We start from the raw sequence: 23,222 nt of genomic DNA on the forward strand, positions 1-23,222 counted from the left end.
TTTTGTAGAAATGGGCTTGCCGTTCACAATAAGCGCATTTCAGCTGCATAGCAATGCTGGGGGGGAAAGCACCATATCCAAATTAATAATCCTTTAGCACACTCCCAGCTTTGCAAATCCATTTGCTGTAAATATATTGTTCTTTTCCTGAGGCTTTTATCTTGTTAAGTTATTTGCTGTAAATGAAATGCTCTTCTGAAAGAGCTGCTCTGTGTATCAGGTTCAGAGCGAAATGGGTTTCGTCTTACTTGTCTGTTTTGCCAAGAGGGCTATGTGTAAATTAATTTGAGAAATTTTAGTTCCTTGATTATATGAGTTTCAACCAATTCAACATTTAATTGATTAAATCTGCACCAATTTACACATGCCTAAAACTGACAAATATGAAGCGGCTTTATACAAAGATCCATGCCAGGTGGGCAAGTTCCTTCTCTCTCTGCCCCTCCTTTCCCAGTGGATCAAGTTTGGTAAAGACAGCCCATGTGGTTCCTTTCAGTTGTGATCAGAGTCTAGCTCCCATTGCCCTTGACCATCATTGGCCATGATTAACAAAAGGGAGAGAGAGAAAGAGCCTCTCCCCCATTAATTAGGGTAAGTAAAGACTATCTGAAATATACTCAGAGTCCTGTAGTGATTTCATGCTCTTTGTTGCAGCTTGTAAAACAGTTGATAGAATTGCCCCCCCAAACCTCAGGCTGTTATATACATTATTTACATAATGAGACCCATTTGATTGGCTGATTCTGCTTCCCTCCTGGAGCCTGATTGGTCTTTTCCTGCTGGCCAATCAGTTGTTGCATTCTAGGATCCTACTTGCCTATTGTTCTAGGATCCAAGCTTAGTACATAACACTATCCTTCCTAGGTGGGGACAGAAAATAGCAATCCCCACCCCACCCTGCTAAGTGCTGAAGGTGATACGACAGGACAATTATGAGCTTGAAAGAGTTGTAGAGTTAGAATGGTCCCAACCACCCCACCATCACCTCTTTTAAACAGGCTTTTGCCAGTTTTTATAGTATTTCGAAACACGTACAACCTATTTCATCAGAGACAGCAACAACAGGAAATGAGGACTGGAAACTTAAAAAAACAAGGCAGTGGAATTGTGAGCATTAGCACTTAAAAACAATTATTATTATTAGTAGTATATGGTCTCAGAGCAGTTCACAGGATTCAATCATTTCCATCAGTGACATACAAGCCATGCCCCTCGCCCCAGTCTAGACTCTAGCCTCATGCTACTCTGCTAATATCCAGCTGCATGTGTCCCATGAAGAGCGTGACTTCTTGACACAGAAACAATGACCAGGCCTTAGGGAGGGGCATGGCAGCATGGGCAGAAATCCCATCATTTTCACAACCAACATGGCTCCGTCATCCATATATTGTTGGAAGTGGCATGGGACTCCAGGGGAGGGTATGTGGCCCAGTGGTACACCGTCTACTTTGCATGCATAAGGTCCCTCACATCTCCAGGTAGGACCACCAGGAAAACCCTCTGCCTGAAATTCTGGAGATCCACTGCTGGCCTGGGAATATAATTCTCTGTTTTCTGACTGGGTGTTAGTCGGCTTCCCTATAAAGTCGGCTGTTCCTATAAAAGGTTCCCACAGCACTACAACAATGAAAAAATCAAGCCTAGTGGGCTCAGAACAGAAGGGGTGGATGTGGTGGCTTATAATTCCCTTGGCAGAGACTATTTGTTATCTTTCCAGGGCCCAGACATGAACATTTGCACAGAGGATCCCAAATGCAATATCCCTGCCATCTCTACTTTAAAGAATCTGAAACAGCAAGACTGAGGGGAAATCTCCTCAGGAGGCCTTGGGGAGATGTTGGCAGCCAGACTGAAGTTTAGTCTGTTTGATCACTAAACACGAGTGGGCGAGATAGACCTAAGGCTCAGTATAAATCAGCTTCCTCTATACTGTCAATGACTTGAAGGTACAGTTTAGTCCCTAAAGCCATGAACTGTACAAACCACACTTAATAAAACCAAGGTTCAAACAAAAATTAAAAATATACAAACTGTGCATGCTAGGATTCGAAAAGCATATCAGGGAATCCTGAACCTAAATCAAGATAATCCTACACGCTCTCTATTTTGGATTTGGCCTAATGGTTACAAACATCCTCTTAGTGCTAGATTTTGGTGAGAGAGAGTGAGAAAAAACCCACCCACCTAACCTTTTAAACCTCCCTCTCTTAAATTGAAACTTGATATACAGTGACTCAATCTCAAAATGTTATTATTTATATGACATTATTTCATGGAACGGGGGAAACACTTCTTTTTGGATCATTCGAGAACAATTCCAAAATGTGTGTAAAATGCTGGCTTTAGGCTTCTTACATCTCCATTGTGGACTTATTGCCTATACTGTACACCTAAGATGCTTTGGCCTTAAATGCCACTTAAAAAACCTATTTTGTAGACACTTTCTTTGAGGCTTATATTAATAGTATCCTGTGGCACATTCCTCCAACAACACATGTTTATCAGTATTTCCCTATTTAATTATTTTTTCCCATTTGGACTGATGAGGGTTAGGACTCATGGGTAGGCAAACTATCTGGCCCAATCACCTTCTAAATCCGGCCCGCGGACGGTCCGGGAATCAGTGTGTTTTTACATGAGTAGAATGTGTGCTTTTATTTAAAATGCATCTCTGGGTTATTTGTTGGGCAACGGAATTTGTTCATTTATTTATTTTTCAAAATATAGTCCAGCCCCCCACAAGGTCTGAGGGACAGTCGACCAGCCCCCTGCTGAAAATGTTTGCTGACCCCAGAGTTAGGTAAAGGCTCCAAGTTTGTAATGATATCATTATGACATGCCTTTTTAAAAAAAAAAAAACAAAACAAAACCTGATATAGTGTTAATCCTTCTCCCCACCTAGCAGAACTTTGAGAGTAGAAGGGAGTGCAGAATTGGCCTGTGCGCAAGAAGTAGTTAAAACTTCTCTTTCTGCCAGTTCTCCCAGGTTCCCTTTCTCCCCGTGGGCATATTTCTGAAGGCTGGTTAGGGAAGAAATGGGTGCAGCATGGGACATGAGGAAGAGCAGTGGCATATAAAAAATAGGCAGGGGAAGACTGAAGATCCCATCCTGAACTGCAGGATTCTATATTGTCATTGGGGACACGGGTGGCACTGTGGGTTAAACCACAGAGATTAGGACTTGTCAATCAGAAGGTCGGCGGTTCGAATCCCCGCAAAGGGGTGAGCTCCCGTTGCTCAGTCCCAGCTCCTGCCAACCTAGCAGTTCGAAAGGATGTCAAAGTGCAAGTAGATAAATATGTACCGCTCTAGCGGGAAGGTAAACGGCGTTTCCGTGCGCTGCTCTGGTTTGCCAGAAGCGGATTAGTCATACTGGCTCCCTCGGCCAGTAAAGCGAGATGAGCCACAACTGGACCTAATGGTCAGGGGTCCCTTTACCTTTACCTTTTATATTGTCATTACAAGGCAAACAGGGGTTTAGGTCACTCCATACTTGCCTCATAATGTGCCGCCCAGTTTGAAGTTTCTAGGCACAAGCTCTGCACTGGAGGAGGCAGGTGTTTAAAAAAGAATTCCTTTGTCACAAGGAACAAGTTGCAGGGCAAGTGAGCATCGCCTCCGTGAGCGAATTACTTCTCAGCAACAAAACACAGAGGCATTCTGTGGGGTCGCTGTGGTGAAACCATTCACCTTTTCACCTTTCTGTATCTGTGTTACGTACTGAAATTTTTAAAAAATAAGGTGTTGTGTGTATATATATATATAATCATAAATGTACCAACCAAGCGCATACATAGATGTGTGGACCACATGTCTGGAGCCGCACAGGAGGACTGCCTTGAAACCATTTTGACACCCAAACTGACCAAATGTTTTCTCTGCAAGGAGGGAGGGGGTGGGGGATCTTCCCCATTGTCTTTTTGTTCACAAATCCTGTCTTAAGGGTATGTCTGTGTATGAATAGGGTGAGCCTGTGACCTGGCTCAGGAACTAAGTATTTGTCATTACAAAAGACTGGCCAAGCTCCCCAGGGTATCCAATCAAGTAACCATTCACAGTTAATGGCCAGACAGGAGATAAACAACACACTCAGATTTCTGTTGTAGACTGCCTCTTCTGTGATGTAGGTATGATGTATCGGGGGGGGGGGGGCTTGGGCTATACTCCTTCTCTGATGTAGGTATGATGTTTCTGGGGGTGGTCTTGGACTCCAGGGCAGGCAATTTAAAAAGTCTATATAAGGGCAGACACACCTTTGTTCGGAGTCCTCCTCCTTTCCTGCATGTGAGGGGAGCACCCTGTTGTAACAGTTCAATAAAGATCAGGCTTACGAGCTGCTTTGCTTCTCAATATTCTCTGGTTGGCCTCTGTTATTTTCTCCAATGAATGGAGAACCTACAAAGGACTCTATAAGGGCTCTTGTGTCCCCCATAAGGGAATAAAGGCAGATTTTCATTTATTACAGTACAGACAATGTTATGGGACAAATCTCAGGAAAAAACTGCTTTGGTAGGGTGAAGACACCTCGAGACTACTAACATCCATGGCATTGGAATGAAGGAAGGTGTTCTTCAGCCTCTGCGTTTGGAACAGTAAATGCTGCATTTTGCAACAGTGGTGGGTTTTATTTTATTTTATTTTTCAAGTTCAAGCGTTTCACACAGATAGGTCCCATTTTTTTATTTTAAAAAACCAAACCAAACCTAGATAGTCTTTCAGAGACAGGCATCTTTGGTGTTTTTTTTTTACTGCTTCCAAAGCTGCTGAAGAGTGGCGAGGGCTGCATGTTTTTAGCCCAGCTCAGCCCACATTTCATGATTCGATGATGTTGCATAGGCCATGGCGTGGGCAGAGCCAAATCTTTTTGAGAAGAGCCCCAACCGCTTTGTGCCCAAGTTCCATCCAGGTCATGTGATAACATCATAGTGTGGGAGGAACAGCGAAACCCCACACGCCCCCAGAAAAAGAAAGCACCTTGTTTTCCCTCAGAAAATGCGTAATTATCTGAGGGAAATCACTACTATGAGACAAGATGACGTCGAGGTGTTGTATTCCAGCACTGTCACCTTAAGGGCAACCCAAACCACAGCTTCCCCTCTCCTTCTTTCCCCTTAAGACTCGGACAGGCCTAGGTTAGGAGCCCTGCCACACAGCTTCATATATAACCTCAAATCAATTCAGGCAAGTTACTGAGCTGAGGCCCGAATTCAGTAAAACAAGTCCTTACTTTTAGACAGCGTTCTGCCTACAAGGTTAAAGAGAGCTTCAAAAAGGCAGAGGCTATTTGTTTTCAATTGGTGGTTGAAATATACTCGGAGTCGAGTGTGGATTTCATGCTCTTTATTCAGCTCATAGTAGTGAGGAGGAATGGAAGTTCCCCCGAAATGTCTGCTTTATATACATTATTTAGACAATGGGCCCCACATGATTGGCTAATTCCGGGATTCTCCTGTAGGCCAATCAGGTTGCGGATTCACTTCCACCTGGAGTTGGATTGGGTGGCTCCTGTGGACCAATCAGACTGCTGCATTCTGAATCCTATTGTTCTAGGACCAATCAGACTGCTGCAATTTGGATCCTATTCAACTCAGTACATAACAGTGGCTCTGGATACACAATGTTGACACAATGTACTAGTGGCTTCCTTTTTCTTGTTACAGATAGGTAGCCGTGTTGGTCTGCCATAGTCAAGACAAAATAAAAAAATTCCTTCCAGTAGCACCTTAAAGACCAACTAAGTTAGTTCTAGGTATGAGCTTTCGTGTGCATGCACACTTCTTCAGATACACTGAAACAGAAGTCACCAGACCCTTCTATATAGTGAGAAGGTGGGGAGGGGTATTACTCAGAAGGGTGGTGGGAATGGGTGATAGGCAGATAGCTGTGATGAGCCTGTTGACGACTCTTAACGACTGCAATAGGTCTTGCAGGAAAAAGCAAGGGGTGAGAAGGTGAAAAATGGCTTTGTCATGTATAATGAGATAAGAATCCAATGTCTTTGTTCAGACCAGGTCTCTCCATGGTTTTAAGTTTGGTAATAAGTCGCAATTCAGCAGCTTCTCTTTCCAGTCTATTTCTGAAATTCCTTTGTAATAGAACAGCTACTTTGAGATCTTGTATAGAATGTCCTGGGAGATTGAAGTGTTCTCCTACTGGTTTCTCTGTCTTGTGATTCCTGATGTCGGATTTATGTCCGTTTATCCTTTGGCGTAAGGTTTGGCCTGTTTGTCCAATATAGAGAGCTGAAGGACACTGTTGGCATTTGATGGCATACACAATGTTAGACGATGAGCAATTAAATAGTCCCGAGATGGTATGTGTGATGTTGTTGGGGCCAGTAATGGTGTTGTCCGGGTGTATGTGGCAGCAAAGTTGGCATCTGGGTTTATTGCAGGCTCTGGTGCCAGTGTCCGTGTTAAGTCTGGTAGTAGTATTATTGTGGGTTAGGAGTTGTTTAAGATTGGGTGGCTGTCTGTAGGCAATGAAAGGTCTTCCTCCCAGAGCTTGAGAAAGAGAACTGTCATTGTCCAGGAGAGGTTGTAGATCTCTGATGATGCGTTGTACTGTTTTAACTTGGGAGCTGTATGTGATGACTAGAGGTGTTCTGTTATTTTCTTTTTTGGGTCTGTCTTGCAGCAAGTTCTCTCTGGGTATCAGTCTGGCTCTGTTGATCTGTTGTCTAACTTCATCTGCTGGGTATTTTAGTTCTAAAAAGGTTTGCTGTAGATCTCTTAGGTGAGAGTCTCTGTCTGTAGAATTGGAACAGATGCGGCTGTAACGTAGTGCCTGGCTATATACAATGGACTGTTTGGTATGTTTGGGATGGTAGCTAGAGGCATGTAGATATGTTTGTTGGTCAGTTGGTTTACGGTATAAGGTGGTGTCTATGCGCCCATCCTGTATTTTTATAGTAGTGTCCAAAAAATGTATTTCTTGCATAGATTGATTCATTGTTAGGTTGATTGTGGGGTGAAAATCATTGAATTTCTGGTGGAAGGTGTCCAGGGTCTGTTGACCATGTGTCCAGATGATAAAAATATCGTCAATGTATCGCAGGTACAAGAGAGGTTTGAGTGGGTAGGAGCTGTTCTATTACAAAGGAATTTCAGAAATAGACTGGAAAGAGAAGCTGCTGAATTGCAACTCATTAGACGCAGGTGGTGCTGTGGGTTAAAGCCTCAGCGCCTAGGGCTTGCCGATCGAAAGGTCGGCGGTTCGAATCCCTGCGGCGGGGTGCGCTCCCGCTGCTCGGTCCCAGCGCCTGCCAACCTAGCAGTTCGAAAGCACCTCCGGGTGCAAGTAGATAAATAGGGACCGCTTACCAGCGGGAAGGTAAACGGCGTTTCCGTGTGCGGCTCTGGCTCGCCAGAGCAGTGATGTCACGCTGGCCACGTGATCCGGAAGTGTCTCCGGACAGCGCTGGCCCCTGGCCTCTTAAGTGAGATGGGCGCACAACCCCAGAGTCTGTCAAGACTGGCCCGTACGGGCAGGGGTACCTTTACCTTTACCTTACCAAACTTAAAACCATGGAGAGACCTGGTCTGAACAAAGACATTGGATTCTTATCTCATTATACATGACAAAGCCATTTTTCACCTTCTCACCCCTTGCTTTTTCCTGCAAGACCTATTGCAGTCGTTAAGAGTCGTCAACAGGCTCATCACAGCTATCTGCCTATCACCCATTCCCACCACCCTTCTGAGTAATACCCCTCCCCACCTTCTCACTATATAGAAGGGTCTGGTGACTTCTGTTTCAGTGTATCTGAAGAAGTGTGCATGCACACGAAAGCTCATACCTAGAATTAACTTAGTTGGTCTTTAAGGTGCTACTGGAAGGAATTTTTTTATTTTGTCTTCCTTTTTCTTGTTATCATTGTTCGAGTTTTTACAAAGAAAATGCAGGACGAGAGCAAGAGAAGTAACAGGTGCCAAAACAGGACTGCGGGGTTACTCTCATTCCTCAGACCAGGGGTAACCAAACATGGCGCCCTTCCAACGTTAATGGACTACAGTTGTCATCATCCCTGGCCATTGGCCAACCTGGCTGGGGCTGATGGGAGTTTATCTGCTTTATTAACATTTACATAAACCCCCCCCATCTTTCTTCCAAGGAGTTTGTGGCAGATTCTCTTCATCTCCATTTCATCCTCACAACCCTGTGAGGGTCCATCTAGTCCTACATCCTATCAATGGTCAGCCTGATGCTTTTGGGAAGACCACAGGCAGGGCATAAACGAAACAGCTATTAGGAATTTCAAGGGGAATTTTGTTATCATGGTTAAGTGCATGATAAACACATCTGTCAGAGCTGCCTCTAGGTCCCAGCTCACAGAGGACCAACGCTAGGCTGTCGTTATGTACAAAAGTCTTTATTGAGGTTCAGTTTCCATTTCAAAGCCGCAGCGCGCAGCTCTACGTCTTAACCCTAGACCGGCGAAGTACCGTCTGAGTCTCCTCCCCTATGACACCAGTTTAAGATCCTAGCCCTGCTCCACCTTTTACGCTGCTCTCTCCTCCTCTGGGTCCTCCTGCCCGCTGGGGCATTGCCCTTTCTGGACTCTTCCGACGCTGAGTCGCTTAGCTCCTCCCCCTCCCTCCGGCGGGCTTTAGGACCCGGTTCCCAATCCTCATTCTCTGCTGTCCCGCGCTCCTGTACATTTGAACTTGCCTCTCGCGCCAACCCAGTGACCTTCCTCCTGACCGTTACACTACTTCTGTCACTGCTTCCCTCTTCCGGGATACTGGCCGGATCTGACCTCCCCTCCGTTGTCTGACTCTCCGATGGAGGTGTGGTCAGCCCTGCCTTATCTTCTCTCCCTGCTGGGGAATGCACTGGCCCCGATCCTTGGGACTCTTCCCCCCCACTCTGCTCTGGTGGGGAAGCTGGTCCTGATTTCCAACTACTGCTCTGGGAGTCCCTGCTGCCCCCTTGCTCCTGGGGTGTTCCCCTTGGGAACCCCCTACCCCTGGCCACTGGCGCCCCCTTCTGTGAATCTTCCGATTCGCTGGAGAGGCTCATGGAATCCCTCGGTCCACTGTCCTCTTCTCCTACGCTCCCCTCGGATTCTTCCCCTTCGCTCTCCATCTCCTCTCTTCCCTGTGCCTCTGCTCCTGAACCCCTTTGAAAGCCATCTACGCTGAAGTGCATGGATCCCATGAGTTCTCATCAATGGATTACTGAGTAATTTCAGCTGATTGTGTTAATGCAGGAAGCTGCCTTATCCCAGTGCAGACGAAGAACTGTGTACACACAAGCATTGTATTCTACATTCAGTGCACACTGAGATCTTCCCGTAGTCCGCACACAAACTGGACCTACTACATATTTCATACCCTTGGAAATCACTTTCCCACAAACTGGTTTCATCCCAAAAATTAAAACTGAGAGAAGGTAATTCTGCATTAGCTCCCACTGTGTCCATCTGAAAACCTAACAGAGGTGGTCCCAGCAACAGTGTGTTTGTGTGTGTAGAAAGTGAGGTGAAAATTATGTCTGCGGCATTTCAGTCAGCTTCTGTGATGTCTCGGTTACACACACTAGTCACCATTTGATGACCTTCATTTGTCATCACCAAGCGAGAAAGATACAAGTGTGACCGAGTCTGTATCGTAGAAACATAGAATAATGTAATTGCAGCATTGGAAGGGACCACAACGGTCCTACAAGCAGCCATAAATGTTGGTCTAGAAACTTGCAAGTCTTGTATACTTCAGGCTTTGGCCTAATATGTAAACTGGTTTTCTTTTTTTTAATTCATCATCTGTCTCATGTGTTGTGGGCCACAAGTAATAGTTTGCATGAATGGCATCAGACCAGATGGCTTGGGTCAGAATTTGACTTCAGATAGTTTTAGGAAGTCATCTTTCCCGTTCAGAACTGATTTCCCCTCATGTAATATTAGAAAACACGTCTGTTGTTTTCCCCCCTTGCCCTGCAAATTATGGTTCTTCTGAACATCATATTTCTCAAAGAAGCAGCTGCAAAGCCCAACCAACCATGCACCAAAGTGAAACACCTTCAAATGACTGGCATGAACATTCAAATGGCTTATTGTCAGAACAGGTTTAAAAATAGGATTTTTCAAGATAAACAAACTCAACCTCACAGGAAATGAGTGAGCAGCAAATACAGAAAGTCAACATGTTAGATTTCTCATGAAATCTTAATTTCGTTGTGTAAATAACATACAGTAATCTTATGAGGATGAGTATTTCCATAGCCACACGCTTGCTCTTCTCAGAAGGAAAAACACTTAAGTATCTATTTACCAAGCAAAAATCATGCAAACCTCATGATTACAACAATGGTGTGTGTGTGTGTGTGTGAGAGAGAGAGAGAGAGAGAAAGAGAGAGAGAGAGAGAGAAGCTGACCACTTCAAGTTTTAGGAAAGATCAAGAGAACGTTTTGCTAGTGTTGAGTGGTCTATGAGAATTCAGTTGCTTTTACCGGAGAAATCCGAGGGCTCCCTTGGACAAAAAGTAAAGACACCAACCAGAGTAAATTGGAGCAAATCAGCAGCCTGTAGGCTTAGCCTTTATTGAACTGTTGCAACAGGGTGCTCCCCTCACTTGCAGGAGAGAGGAAAGACACAGAAAAATGGGTGTGCAAGGCCTTATAAAAACTTTTGAAATTCCCACCCTGTAGATCAAGACCACCCCCAGAAACATCATACATCACAGAAAGGAGGGGTTGAGGGAGGGGTGGTGGTGGTAACATGAGTGTCATGTCACCTGGCTGGTTCCCTTCTCCCCCTCCCCATGAGTCATTTTCAGAAGACAAAAGGTAGTCGCAGTTTCCTGCCCCCTGAGGGGGAATCCAGTCACTGTTCTTTTGTTATAGTCCGTGTTGAATCCACTCGTGTATGCAGTGTTGATGGTCTTCTGTCTGAGACCATCAGGGTTGGCATACTGGGCAGGGCTCCTGTGTATGTACTGGTATGGTCAAGGATTATGGCTGCCCTGTATCAAACCTTCCCCATTTTGTAGTCCTTCCTTCATGGAGTAAAACAAAAGTGGAACAGTGCAAATCCGATGTATGGTTGATTTTCTATGAATTTATAAAGAAGCGTAGCGTATGTAGTGTGTGAGTGTGTGTGAAGTTTATACAACTGAATGATTGGGGGGGGGGGTTTCCTGCTACATTGCCTATTTTTATTTTTTAAAAAATGCACTAGGATGCACACACAGAAAAAGGGGAATGAAGAGAACCAGTCCCCACCCCTCTGCATTTCACAAAAGTGACTGCTTCAGGACTGAGGAACCAGGATTTAGAAAGAAGGAAGGTATTGTTATAAGAATTTTAAGGTCATACAACAGTACCTACCAGAGACTTGCAAATATGCCCACTAATGATTATTTTGACTAACCAGTTTGCTCTATGCATGCTTATGTTAGTTGATTGGGGCCTAAAATAAAGAAAGGTGATCCGTACTTATCAGAGTAAGAGTGAGCCTTACCCTAAAGGGATGGCCAGGTTAGTTTCTTACAACAAACACAACCAAAAGTATTGTGAGGCCATAAAGACTGAACGATTTATTGTGCCATAATTCTTTTGTGGACTGGAGGCCACTTCATCTGATGCATGGAACTTCATTGTCATCTGGCAGATATATAGAAACACACACACAAATGTAGAGAGACAAAATAATAAAAATGATGAGGCTAAAAGTTCATAAAATGCAAAGGGGACAGTATGGGACTTCCTTTGACACAAAATCAGTTGTATACAAGATTAGCAGTCTTACTGGGATTCTTAGTCACGCTTTCTTCTTTCTTTTCTTTTTTTAAGCTGGCATTTCCTTAAAACTTAAATGTCATTTCGTTCTTATGAGGAGACATTGACAATCTTTCCATTCAGTGTCGTACCTGCTGGTAATAGCAAACAAACTACTGTACCACCGATAGAAAACAAAGCTGGCTTCAAGGAAGCTGCACATTTCATTATTACTTTTTAAGGGTTTTTTTTGCTTTGGTCAGAGCAGTCAGGAATAAAAAGCAGTACCGAGGAAGTGAAGAAATTTCACTTGGGAGTCTCAGAGAGATAGGACCTTGTGTAATGCGAAAATCTCACAGAAACCCGAAGTCTAGGTTTTACAACATCCCATTTTGTTAAGAGACGACAGCAATTTACTTGAGACACATGTAGGGCAAACTCCCCCACCCCTCCAAACCATTTGAAATACCCAAGCATCTTGAGCTGTTTTGCTATCACAGAAGCCACAGACTTGTGGGTATCTGCCTCCTCAACAGTTCCTAATATAAACAACTCTTAGCTCACTCACATATATAGCACAGGTGGGAGGTATGCAATGTCCCCAGGGTTCTTGCTAGAACCAGTTTCTGGGTGGTTTTTTTTATAAAAAAAAATGTTAAGTTACTAGTTCTCAAGGTTGCAAATGTAAGTTTGAAAATAGGACAGGAAAGTGTGGCAGGAGTTGGGGTTTTTTGTGTTTTTTGTTTTAAAAGCCCACATTTATTCTTTGCTTCTACTGTAAATCCATACCAGAATTTTCAAATGCTTTCTTGAGTTTATCTCGTCTGATGGCATCAAATGCAGAAGCAAAGCAAGAAGTTTCCATCAGCTGTAGTAGTTTGGCATCTGTCGGGTTCCTGAAAAGTGTATGCAAATTATGTTGATGGCATGCATCAAAACACATAGGACCCCTTACAGATTTCTGGTTTGTAGCCTTCAAGTGCTGACACTAATGAATAGAAAGAGGCAAGCAAACGGATCACGTGATTGGAACCGCTCTCCTATGAGGAAAGGTTCAATGTTGAGGCAATTTTTTCCAACTAGGAAAAAAAATATGAAGGAAGACATGACTGTGGCATCCAAAATTATGCATGCTGTGAAGAAAGTGAATAAACTTCCACCAGCTATTCTAGGCTGCATCAACAGAAATATAGTGTCCAGATCAAGGAAATCATAGAATCTTAGAGCTGAAGGTCCGCCAAATGAAGCTGAATAATGGCAGATTGAGGCCAGACGAAGAGACACACTGTGCCTCACAGCATATAATTAAACAATGGAATTTGAAGCACAAGATACCTAATGTCACAAAACTGGTAGCTTTCCTCATTTTTATACCTTTTTTGTAAAATGAGAAATCAAAAATAATGGTCACGGAAAGGTATAAATGTCTATATAGACACACACAAAAATGGCCAACTTACATATCTTTAAACAGGGAGTAGACAAATTAACAGAGGATATAGCAATGACTCTTAGTCGTGATGTAGGCTACAGGCAAACTCCAAGACCGGAGAAAGCCAGACTCTGAATACCAGTTGCGGAAGAAACACAAGTAGGAAAGTAATGTTGAGTTCATCATCATGTCTTGCTCACAGGTTTCTCACAGGCAGATGAGGGAACAGAATACTGGCCTAAATGGGCCTTCGGCCTGATCCAGCAGGGATCTGCTTAAGTTCTTATAATGAAGTTTCATTTAACCAAATCACAAAGGTGGTAGGGCAGAAATGGCCACTGCTCATTGCCACACACTGATTCACTTAAATATATAAAAATCTAAAAACCGCCATTGCCTAATGTTGAGACAGAGCTGATGAAAAGGAGAAGAAAACTTACCACCTATTCACCACAACCTAAGTTTGGAGGAAGGGAAGGTAGGAAACACCAAGACAATCAGAAATTACAGGTAAAGGAGTGTGCTGTTGACATAAGATTATATTGCCATGAAGCTATGTAAGGAGCATACTATGAACCTAGATTTCCCAGTACTGGCATTTGAGTTGAATAGGGTTTTAGCTGTATCGCTCAGGTGTATGTTACACTCAGTACTAGATTGTTAGGAAAGTGTCGGGAGTGTGCAAAGACCTTGCTAGATACGGTTCTTTTGCTGACTGTCTCTTCTGTGCCCTCAGTTTCATTTCAGTGCAAAGGAAGCTTTGCAGTTGTCAGGCACAAGGAATTGCAGCAAAAGGGAGGAAATACTGTATTTGCAACTGATAAACAGAGAAAATAGTCCCATGCAATGTGGCACAAAGAACCAGCTGCACACATATAAGATGGGGGGACAGGTGGATTGCTAGTAGCACATGTTTAAAGGATCTAGGGGGTCTTAGGAGACCACAAACTGAACATAAGTCAACTGCATGATGTAGCAGCAAAAAAAAAGGCTAGAGTTGTTTCGGCAGTGGAACAGATTCCCAGGAGAGGTAGTGGACTCTCCTTCCTTGGAGGTTTTTAAAGTAGAGCTTGGCTGGCCATCTGTCATGTGTGATCTATTTAAGATTCCTGCCTTGCAGGGGGTTGGACTAGATGACCCTCGGGGTCCCTTCCAACTTTACAGTTCTACGATTCAACAGCAAAATGCTGTAAAACTGGTTTGTTTCTTTTAAGCAGGCACTAAGAAGCCTAAGCTTCTCTAAGGCAATATAAGTAGCCACTATGTTCCCCTGAGCAACAGTAACCAGAGTGTTATTTCATCTGCATATATATTTTCACATGCCTATTCGGCCAGATGATAAAGTGACTTGAAACTGGCATGTACAATACAGCCATCCTTTCCCAAGGGGTAAAGTCCCATTTATGCTGTCTCACTGCCACCTCTGATGGAAGTTTTTTGTTTTTGTTTTTTAGGTTTCTAGAGCGCCACAAAAACCATCAACATGAGTTTTTGCGTGCCACAAGCAAGCCTCCTAAATTTATTTCAACACCACAGAGAAGGATATTTTTCATACCCTGTTTTCCAAGTGACAGCAATCCCAGCTCTGACTTCAAGAGCCTTTCCCCAACAATTGTACTCAAATGCTGCAGAAGGACATCAACCCAACCTCACACCCGCAGGTGCTTTCACTGTGGCGAAATACTTTTTTTTTCATTACTCAAACTGAACTATGTTGTTGGTGAGGAAACATGCTCCACAATCTTCCTCTGCCACTTGTGAGAAATGCCTCCCCATCTCACACCATAGCTGTCAACGTTTCCCTTTTCTCGTGAGGAATCCTATTCGGAATAAGGGAATTTCCCTTAAAAAAAGGAAAACATTGACAGCTATGTCTCACACGAATCTTCCTTTACTGTATCACATACATTAAGTCCTTTAAAATCAATGCAATGGGTGGAAGCAGAGAAGCAGATTTTGGCTAAACTATAGGAGAAATGTCCTCAGGGCTTACTGTGTTTTGACAGTGGGACAGACTGCCTCCGAGAATAGTGGGCTCTCTTTCACCGGAGATATTTAAGCAGACGCTGGATGGTCATCTCTTGGAAATGTTGTGGTTGCATCCTGTATGGCAGATGCAGCATTGATAAGGAAGTTGGATTTTCGAGCTTTATGATTCTAAACAATAACGCTCAGACCAGCAGGACCTTCCTCCAAATGCTCTATCAATTTTGTGAGTCTTCCAGTTTAGTTTTTCAATAGTTAGTTAGTTTTTGGGAGGCAGCACACACCCTTCTTTGAAATTCTAAGAAACCACCTCCTTTAAAAAATATCTTTTTTTAGCTTCTACAGAAATATTACCTGCACTGCAACAAAACTGTCCCTATACTACTGGGGAACAGAATACTGGTTCTATGCTGCTGGATCGGGGCTGCCAGTTATTATAGTGCTAAAAATAAAAAATAAAAATTTTTAAGTATGTTTGTTGTTTGGGGCTTTTTATGGGCATCTGGAAAGGCTCCAAATTGTGAACCAAGGTTATAGCATGTCTAGACTTCAAAGGCTTCTTCTTGAGCTGCTGAAAAGGTTAAAACAATTTTCCTAGCGAAACCGAGTGTGGGTTGTGAAAGACCCATATTAATGAAGAAAATTTCCCCCTAGGGCTGCTCGTTTAGTATCACCAAAAGTCATCAAGTTTCAGTTTGAGTTATTTGTATTTATTTGTAAAAAACAAAGATTAAAGCGGCAGAACAAAAACAAAAACCTCATCCTGAATTTTCTGTTCAACAACCGACTTATTTCAAGAGACAAAATGTATTGTATACTTTGTTCACAGGTAACTCTTTTGCCCACACTATGAGAGGATGACAAAAGGCTGTGTTCTTGCCTCCGGGCTGCGATGTGTAGGAAAAATTATTCTGAGCACAGCTCATGAATCACACCGAGGATTTTCCCTGCCTTTGCACTATTGTGGAAACATGCATTTAAATGCAGCATATTCATCACGCCAGTGGCTTCCCCTTCCTTTCAATCGCTGGTTCTTCCTTTTAGTTTTACCACAGATGGGGCAAGGCAGGCGGACACTCCACAGTAAATGTCAGATAATTAAATTTATAAGCTGCAATCATAGCTACAAACGCAATCAAAAATTCAAAAGCCGAATAAAGCTTTGATTTAAATCAGCCTCACAGAACAGGAAAGGATCCTTCATTTTAAGTACAGATGGTTTCAAAGCAATTTTAGCATAGGGCAGCCGAGAGATTTTTGAATTGTGAGCATACAGGCAGCAGAAGCAGTTCTGTCAGTGGGGTTATCTAAAAGATTTCTCATCAAGGTAATTCATCAAACATCATCTAAATACTGCAGACTCTTTTCAGAGGTTAGCTACATAGTGAAATAGAGTAAAACATGCAAACGCACACACACACACACACACACACACACACACACACGTGTCTCCAGTGGTCTTTCAGCTTTATATTTGTTTTTGTACTTCTTGGTGTTGTTGGCTGCTGTTATCAGTTCTATCTGCAATTTGTGGCCAGTTCTCTCATGCTTTAAGTAGACATTTTGTTCCTGAACTTCTTATAACACTTAAGGTATTGTACAGTACACCCAGTTTGTGGAAAGCCACAACTTTTATGTATGCCTGCGCAGGTTTGTGAGAGAGAAATATTCTTTAAGCCAAGAACTAAATATTTTTACCAATCTCTAAATGCTGCAGAGAGTAAAATAGTGACGATTTTGACTAAAAAAAAATAAAATCTTTTCTTTTTAAATATTTTCTACATGTGCCACACACACACACACACACACACACACACACACACACACTGCAAACCAGGCACACAGTATTTTTCATGATTAACAAGATTTTTAAAAACTTCATACAATCTGAATTACTGTTAATATAATTGCTAGCAGTTTGCGATCTTGAATAAAAGCACTTTAATTAAACCATTAGACAAATATAAGCCCAATAAAATTACTAGACAAATACAAACCCAAATTTTAAGTCTTTTAATATTTTCCATGGGGTAGGAGTAACAAGGATACTGTAAAGAAGAATAGTTCTGCCAAGCAGAAAAGAATGTAAGTTCCTTCAAAGCAAAACAGAAGTCAAACAAATCAGATATGAAACAGTTTCTCTAATTTTGACACATGCGGCAACCAAGTTAAATTGCCGTTTAAAAAACGGTGAGTTACTTTTTTGGCTTTGCTACACTAAACTGTATGTAACTCAACAAACAAACCCCTTTTCATTTGTTTCAAAAACAACCGCCACCCAACAATGCTGAGAAAATAAGGAGACAACAGAATCATGAAATAAAAGCACCTACTGCGAATACTCAATTCCCAGTTAGGCAATATCTGAAGCAATAATTTAAGAAGTATTCTCAGCTCTTTAAAGCAGTTGTATCTCCCACGCTTTCTTTCCTGCGAGTCAAGAGACACAATGACACATTCTGAAACCATTCACTAAAGCTCCCTTTTCTGCAAATACCTATGAAAGTCAAAATTGAATTAAACCGATTCTGAAAGATTCAAAACAGAGTTCTAAAGTGGGCGCACTTAAAATGCAACAGCACAACACACTCGGAAAGCACAGCATTTAAGCCGGCTTTCTTTCATTCTCAAGTAAGAATTGTATGTTCGGTGGTGAAAATGTCTCATTGCCTTTTAATATTTAGGCGATTCTTAATATTTCACAAAAAAAAAACCTTAGGAAGGATACCAGTATCTCCTGTTGAATTTGACCTATTTTTGGATCAAAGACCCCACTTTAATTAGTATTTCTTTGTCTAGTTTATTATTTATTGTGCCATTTATTTTTAAGGCATTTTACTGGTTATTATTTGGTGTGCAAAATCCCTCCCAGTAAATATATTTCATGTAGTAATTGACAAATCTCAAAGGTATAGTGTTAATTCCTTCTCCTTTTTTTTATAAAATTACCAGCCTTCTGTCTAATTGAAACAGAATAGAGGTCAGACTTTGGCTGCAATCCTTTATATGCATTTTGATGACTAAGCCTGATTGACTCCATGCAAAGCCCATCAGTGTCTCAAAAACAAACAAATAAAACTTAGGACAAGCCATCTAAAATGTAACCCAACTCTTCCATCATTCCTCTGCATATTCCTTGCTATTATCAGCCATCTTTTAACCTGAACTTACTTTTCTGTTGCCACTAAGCCAAAGAATAAACAGAATCGCCTATTTACAATTCAGTCATCTTCATATAATCAAAGAAACAACTTATAACAAAAATGAGATACATACAATGGGCTGTTAAAAGTACTACTGGCAAAGGACATTAACAAAATCATAAAATGAACACCATTTATTGTTGCGGCAAAATGTATAATTTCAAAATGAAAGTTAGCAAGGGTTAGTAATTCATTACTATTTTTTAAAATACCACATAGTGTGTACCTCCCTAAAATGACTTTCACAACTGCCGTCACGTTTTCAGCAGCTGCTAAATTATATACTGCGGATTATTACATCCTCAACTTTTGACTCATTTGTTTCTTGAAATATTTCCTTTGTCTGCGTACGATTTACTGTAACTCATCTTTGCCAAGAACAAAACTCAAAACGACTTCACAGAGGGTGATCTCGCATGCTGTGATTTGTATTTGCCGTTCAGTCTGTTTGCAAGAGTCCAGAAACACTGAATATATTTCAGTTTTGTGGAAATGGCAAAACTTGACAATGCCATAAGAGCTGAATAATAGCTAATAAAGACAGATTAGTTATCAAGGACAATACCTATAGAATATGCTTCCTCTTTGCTAATACAAAGAGATATGCCAGAGAACTACTGCTAGAGAACAAAATTATTAAATACTAACTGTTAACATAACAATTTAGAAAGTATGCAAAGGCCCAAGATTCCTGACAACTTGTTTATTATTCTCTCTCTCTCTCTCTCTCTCTCTCTCTCTCTCTCACACACACACACACACACACAGACAAAAGAATTACAATAATATAGGATTGTCACCTAATTTGCAGAAATCTTAGTCATGAATTTTAGTTTCAACTGATTTATTCAATTGGTTTGCTAAACATGGCTAAAAGCAATAGCTTGGGAGGGAAAAAGCCGATTTCTTTATTTTTAGATTGGGGTAGGCAACCTAAGGGCCGGATCTGGCCCAATCACCTTCTCAATCCCGCCCGCAGACGGTCCGGGAATCAGCGTGTTTTTACATGAGTAGAATGTGTCCTTTTACTTAAAATGCATCTCTGGGTTATTTGTGGGGCATAGGAATTTGTTCATTATTCCTCCCCAAAAAAAATATAGTCTGGCCCCCCACAAGGTCTGAGGGACAGTGGACGGGCCCCCTGCTGAAAAAGGTTGCTGACCCCTGTTTTAGATCATGCACATGTGTGTTGTAGCTGGCATCATTTAGAGGGGCCATTCTCCACTAAGAGACAGGGAAGGGGAATAAATTGTAAGATTTTGTAATAGTTTTTGGTTTGTTCATTTAAATACAAGTTGATAAAAACCACTGTTGGCAATCATCATCGTAGAAGCGGCATCCTCTACCAAGGCTTCAGACCTCACTAGGCCTCTAGTGGCGGCTGCATCCTATGGGCAGAATTCCATTGGTTGTGTGGCAGTGGCCCAAAGGGCCACAATAAATGTGATAATGTGTACCCCTGTAAATCCTTGAGTGTGCTTCTAATAGAGAAGTTATGGTAGCCTGTTACTGATTTTGCAAGTTGCCGCCCCCCCCCCAATGGGTCAGAAATACTGCTAATATGTGAATCACAAAGATACAGCTCAACGCTGGAACCTAAGTTGCTACGTTGTGCAAATGGCGACACGTAACATAGGTTCCCAATATGCACACTGACACTATGTAATAGAACACGATGGGAATCAGAACTTAATCGGCAGAAATTGCCAGTGCTTTTCGCGCATGTGTATTAAACATAAAATGAGGTAATGGTGTATACGATTGGTGAAAATTGAAATACTTTGTTTGAAATTTTATAAATACCACTGCCTGGACCACCGGGCGGGGTTGCAGTTTTGCAGAACAATCCGACTGTAACCTATTGCTTTGCAATAAACAACGTTGGACTTCTAACTCCTCACGTTTCTGAGTTTTATTGGCGTAAACTCAGGAGATAAGCTGTTTTATGGCCCACAACAGTAGGATGCTGTTCCTACCCGCCATTCCCACCAGCAAAGAGGTGGAAGTGACTTTCACTAATTCCCTCCTCCCCCTTCCATCTCGGCCCCCAAAACCAAAAGATCTGCCCATTGGGGCTGGGAACGCAGCATGGGAAATGGTGAATTGGTAATAAATGGTTCCCTTCTCCCGACAGCAGGATCCTCTGTGCTGGATCGAAACTGAGATCTGTGAATAGAAGGAGCTCTTCCATCTACAGGTGCCTAGTTAGGATCCAAGCCAGAGAGAAGGAATGCCTTTTTTAAAAAAAAATGATGCTTACCACCAACTCCATAGTTTGTTATGTAATAAGACCTGCACTCAAAGTGATTTTTATTTTTATTTTTAGAAAAGAAAATCTGGCGCACAAATTAACCGAGGCCACTTTTCGGTGATTAAAACCTTTGTTTAATCAATTAACCAACTGATCCATTAAACACTGCGGCACTGCAAAAAAATCTAAACAGGAAACAGGAGATCTAATTTGTTCACAGTGGAATAATGGCATCCCTGCAGGTACAATATGTAAAGATTTAACCGAAGAAAGGTTAAATACAATAGCAGCAACATCTATGCCACTCTTCTACAGTTAAGATGAAACAATGAACAAAATGCATCTGCTTTGATCTTTAAGGTTCTTGAAGCAGTTGTGTCTGAAGCATAGAAACGGATGAATCAACAACTCTACCTGCAGTTCAACTATATGTTTGCAGTCTGATCCCATGCATGCTTACTTGCTAGTAATGCCTACTTAATTTAGTGAGGCTTTATTCTTAAGTAAGCATGCAGAAGACTGCACCCTTACGCTGGCAACCGCCAACATTGGTTTTCTATACTGTTTCAAAGCTTGCAAGACCTGTTTGGATAAGAGATAAACAGAGCAGACAGGGCAGACAAAATAAATGTAAAGGATAAACTCTCTTAAGACACTTTCAAATCTCTTTAAAATATTGCCTCCAAAATACAGGCACAGTCATTCAGTCATTACTGGGGGGGGGGGCGAGTTTCACTATACAGTAGTTCAGAAACACCCTTTTCTAAAAATGAAATCCATGTGAAGCATCAGAAAAGTCATTTCACAACGTAGAATTGATTAGTAAGCCAAATTACATTGCGACGTGTTTGCAACGGAGAGACAGAGAAAACAACAATCTGATGCCTTGACGTGTTTTTATTTGTACAGTACTCTTACCCACTGTTACAGCAATGGGCTGTGCAGCCAATAACTCATTCCACAACACACCAGCCCTTTGAGGGAGGCCTCTTATTTGCACAGGTGTCACAGCAGCAGACGAAATGCTGATGGACCTCAGTGAGTACATGACCAAAAGCCTTTTAAAAACAAATATAAAGCATAACATGGGACGCAGGTGGCGCTGTGGGTTAAAGCCTCAGCGCCTAGGGCTTGCCGATCGAAAGGTCGGCGGTTCGAATCCCTGCGGCGGGGTGCGCTCCCGCTGCTCGGTCCCAGCGCCTGCCAACCTAGCAGTTCGAAAGCACCTCCGGGTGCAAGTAGATAAATAGGGACCGCTTACCAGCGGGAAGGTAAACGGCGTTTCCGTGTGCGGCTCTGGCTCTGGCTCTGGCTCTGGCCAGAGCAGCGATGTCACGCTGGCCACGTGACCCGGAAGTGTCTCCGGACAGCGCTGGCCCCTGGCCTCTTAAGTGAGATGGGCGCACAACCCCAGAGTCTGTCAAGACTGGCCCGTACGGGCAGGGGTACCTTTACCTTAAAGCATAACATACACTGGGCCGCACTGGTTTCCATCATTAGTGTGTTCATTCCCACGAATAAAAGCTGGCTAATGAAGGTTCAGAGTATCTGGCTGCTCCCTGATTGGTGTTGACTTCCTGGTGGCGGTTCGCTGTTTGTGGAATGCCCTCCGTGACTTTTGGCGGGGTGGAATTAAGCACTGCTGTTCACCCAAGCATTGGACGACAGAGATACTGGCCGTGGCAACCTTGAAATTAGCAACTGTGTTGCTAAAGTGATCGATTTTCAACCTTTTGAGGTGTTTTTGATTAAGTTACATTTTTGAAAAAATTGCACTGCTGAGATGTTTTCCAGTTTAGGGTCCTTTGGGAGGAACGGTGAGGGTGGGGGTTAGAAACTTAAATAAAAAAATATATGCTCCGGTTAGTGGTCAAACTTGCCAGATTTCACTAGATTTCACTAAGCAAACAGACCTCCCACCAACCCACCAAAAATCTGAAGGAAACCTTTAAATCAGGGGTAGGCAACCTAAGCCTGGGGGCCACATGTGGCCCAATCGCCTTCTCAATCAGGCCCACGGACGGTCCGGGAATCAGTGTGTTTTTACATGAGTAGAATGTGTCCTTTTATTTAAAATGTATCTCTGGGTTATTTGTGGGGCCTGTCTGGTGTTTTTACATGAGTAGAATGTGTGCTTTTATTTAAAATGCATCTCTGGGTTATTTGTGGGGCACAGGAATTCGTTCATCCCCCCAAAAATATATATATATAGTCCGGCCCACCACATGGTCTGAGGGACGGTGGACCAGCCCACGGCTGAAAAAGGTTGCTGATCCCTGCTTTAAATGAAGCATGGGTAACGTGCAATGCACAAAACTTTTCATGGGTATACTTATTTCGATCTATTGTGGAGCAACTGTAGACTGATGCGTAGGCTGTCAATCTTTTTCATCAAAGATAGCCGAAAACAAAACTGAGAGAAACAGCTTGTGGCTTCATAAAGGCTGAATTTACATAAACATATTTTAAAAAGGAAGAAAGGGCTCTGCGTTTGATAAGAGGTAGCACTCACAGCATGTGCTGTAGGTATCTGACATTTAGAAGGAGCTATCATCACACATGTCAGCTTCACACACACAAAGCCTATGTATATATCTTTAGATGAAACCTCACTTCAAGAGATTCGATAGTCAG

The 23,222-nt window shown here is 42.5% G+C and overlaps 1 protein-coding gene across 13 annotated transcripts in view; it reads right to left on the reverse strand.

Annotated features, from left to right (window-relative positions):
• The window catches only part of LOC307211921 (uncharacterized protein), a 340,964-nt gene that overhangs the window by 201,503 nt on the left and 116,239 nt on the right, over positions 1-23,222 (reverse strand). The window lies entirely within an intron of this gene.

This window comes from Podarcis cretensis (assembly GCF_951804945.1).
Source record: "Podarcis cretensis genome assembly, chromosome: 3".
NCBI classification, from domain to species: domain Eukaryota; kingdom Metazoa; phylum Chordata; class Lepidosauria; order Squamata; family Lacertidae; genus Podarcis; species Podarcis cretensis.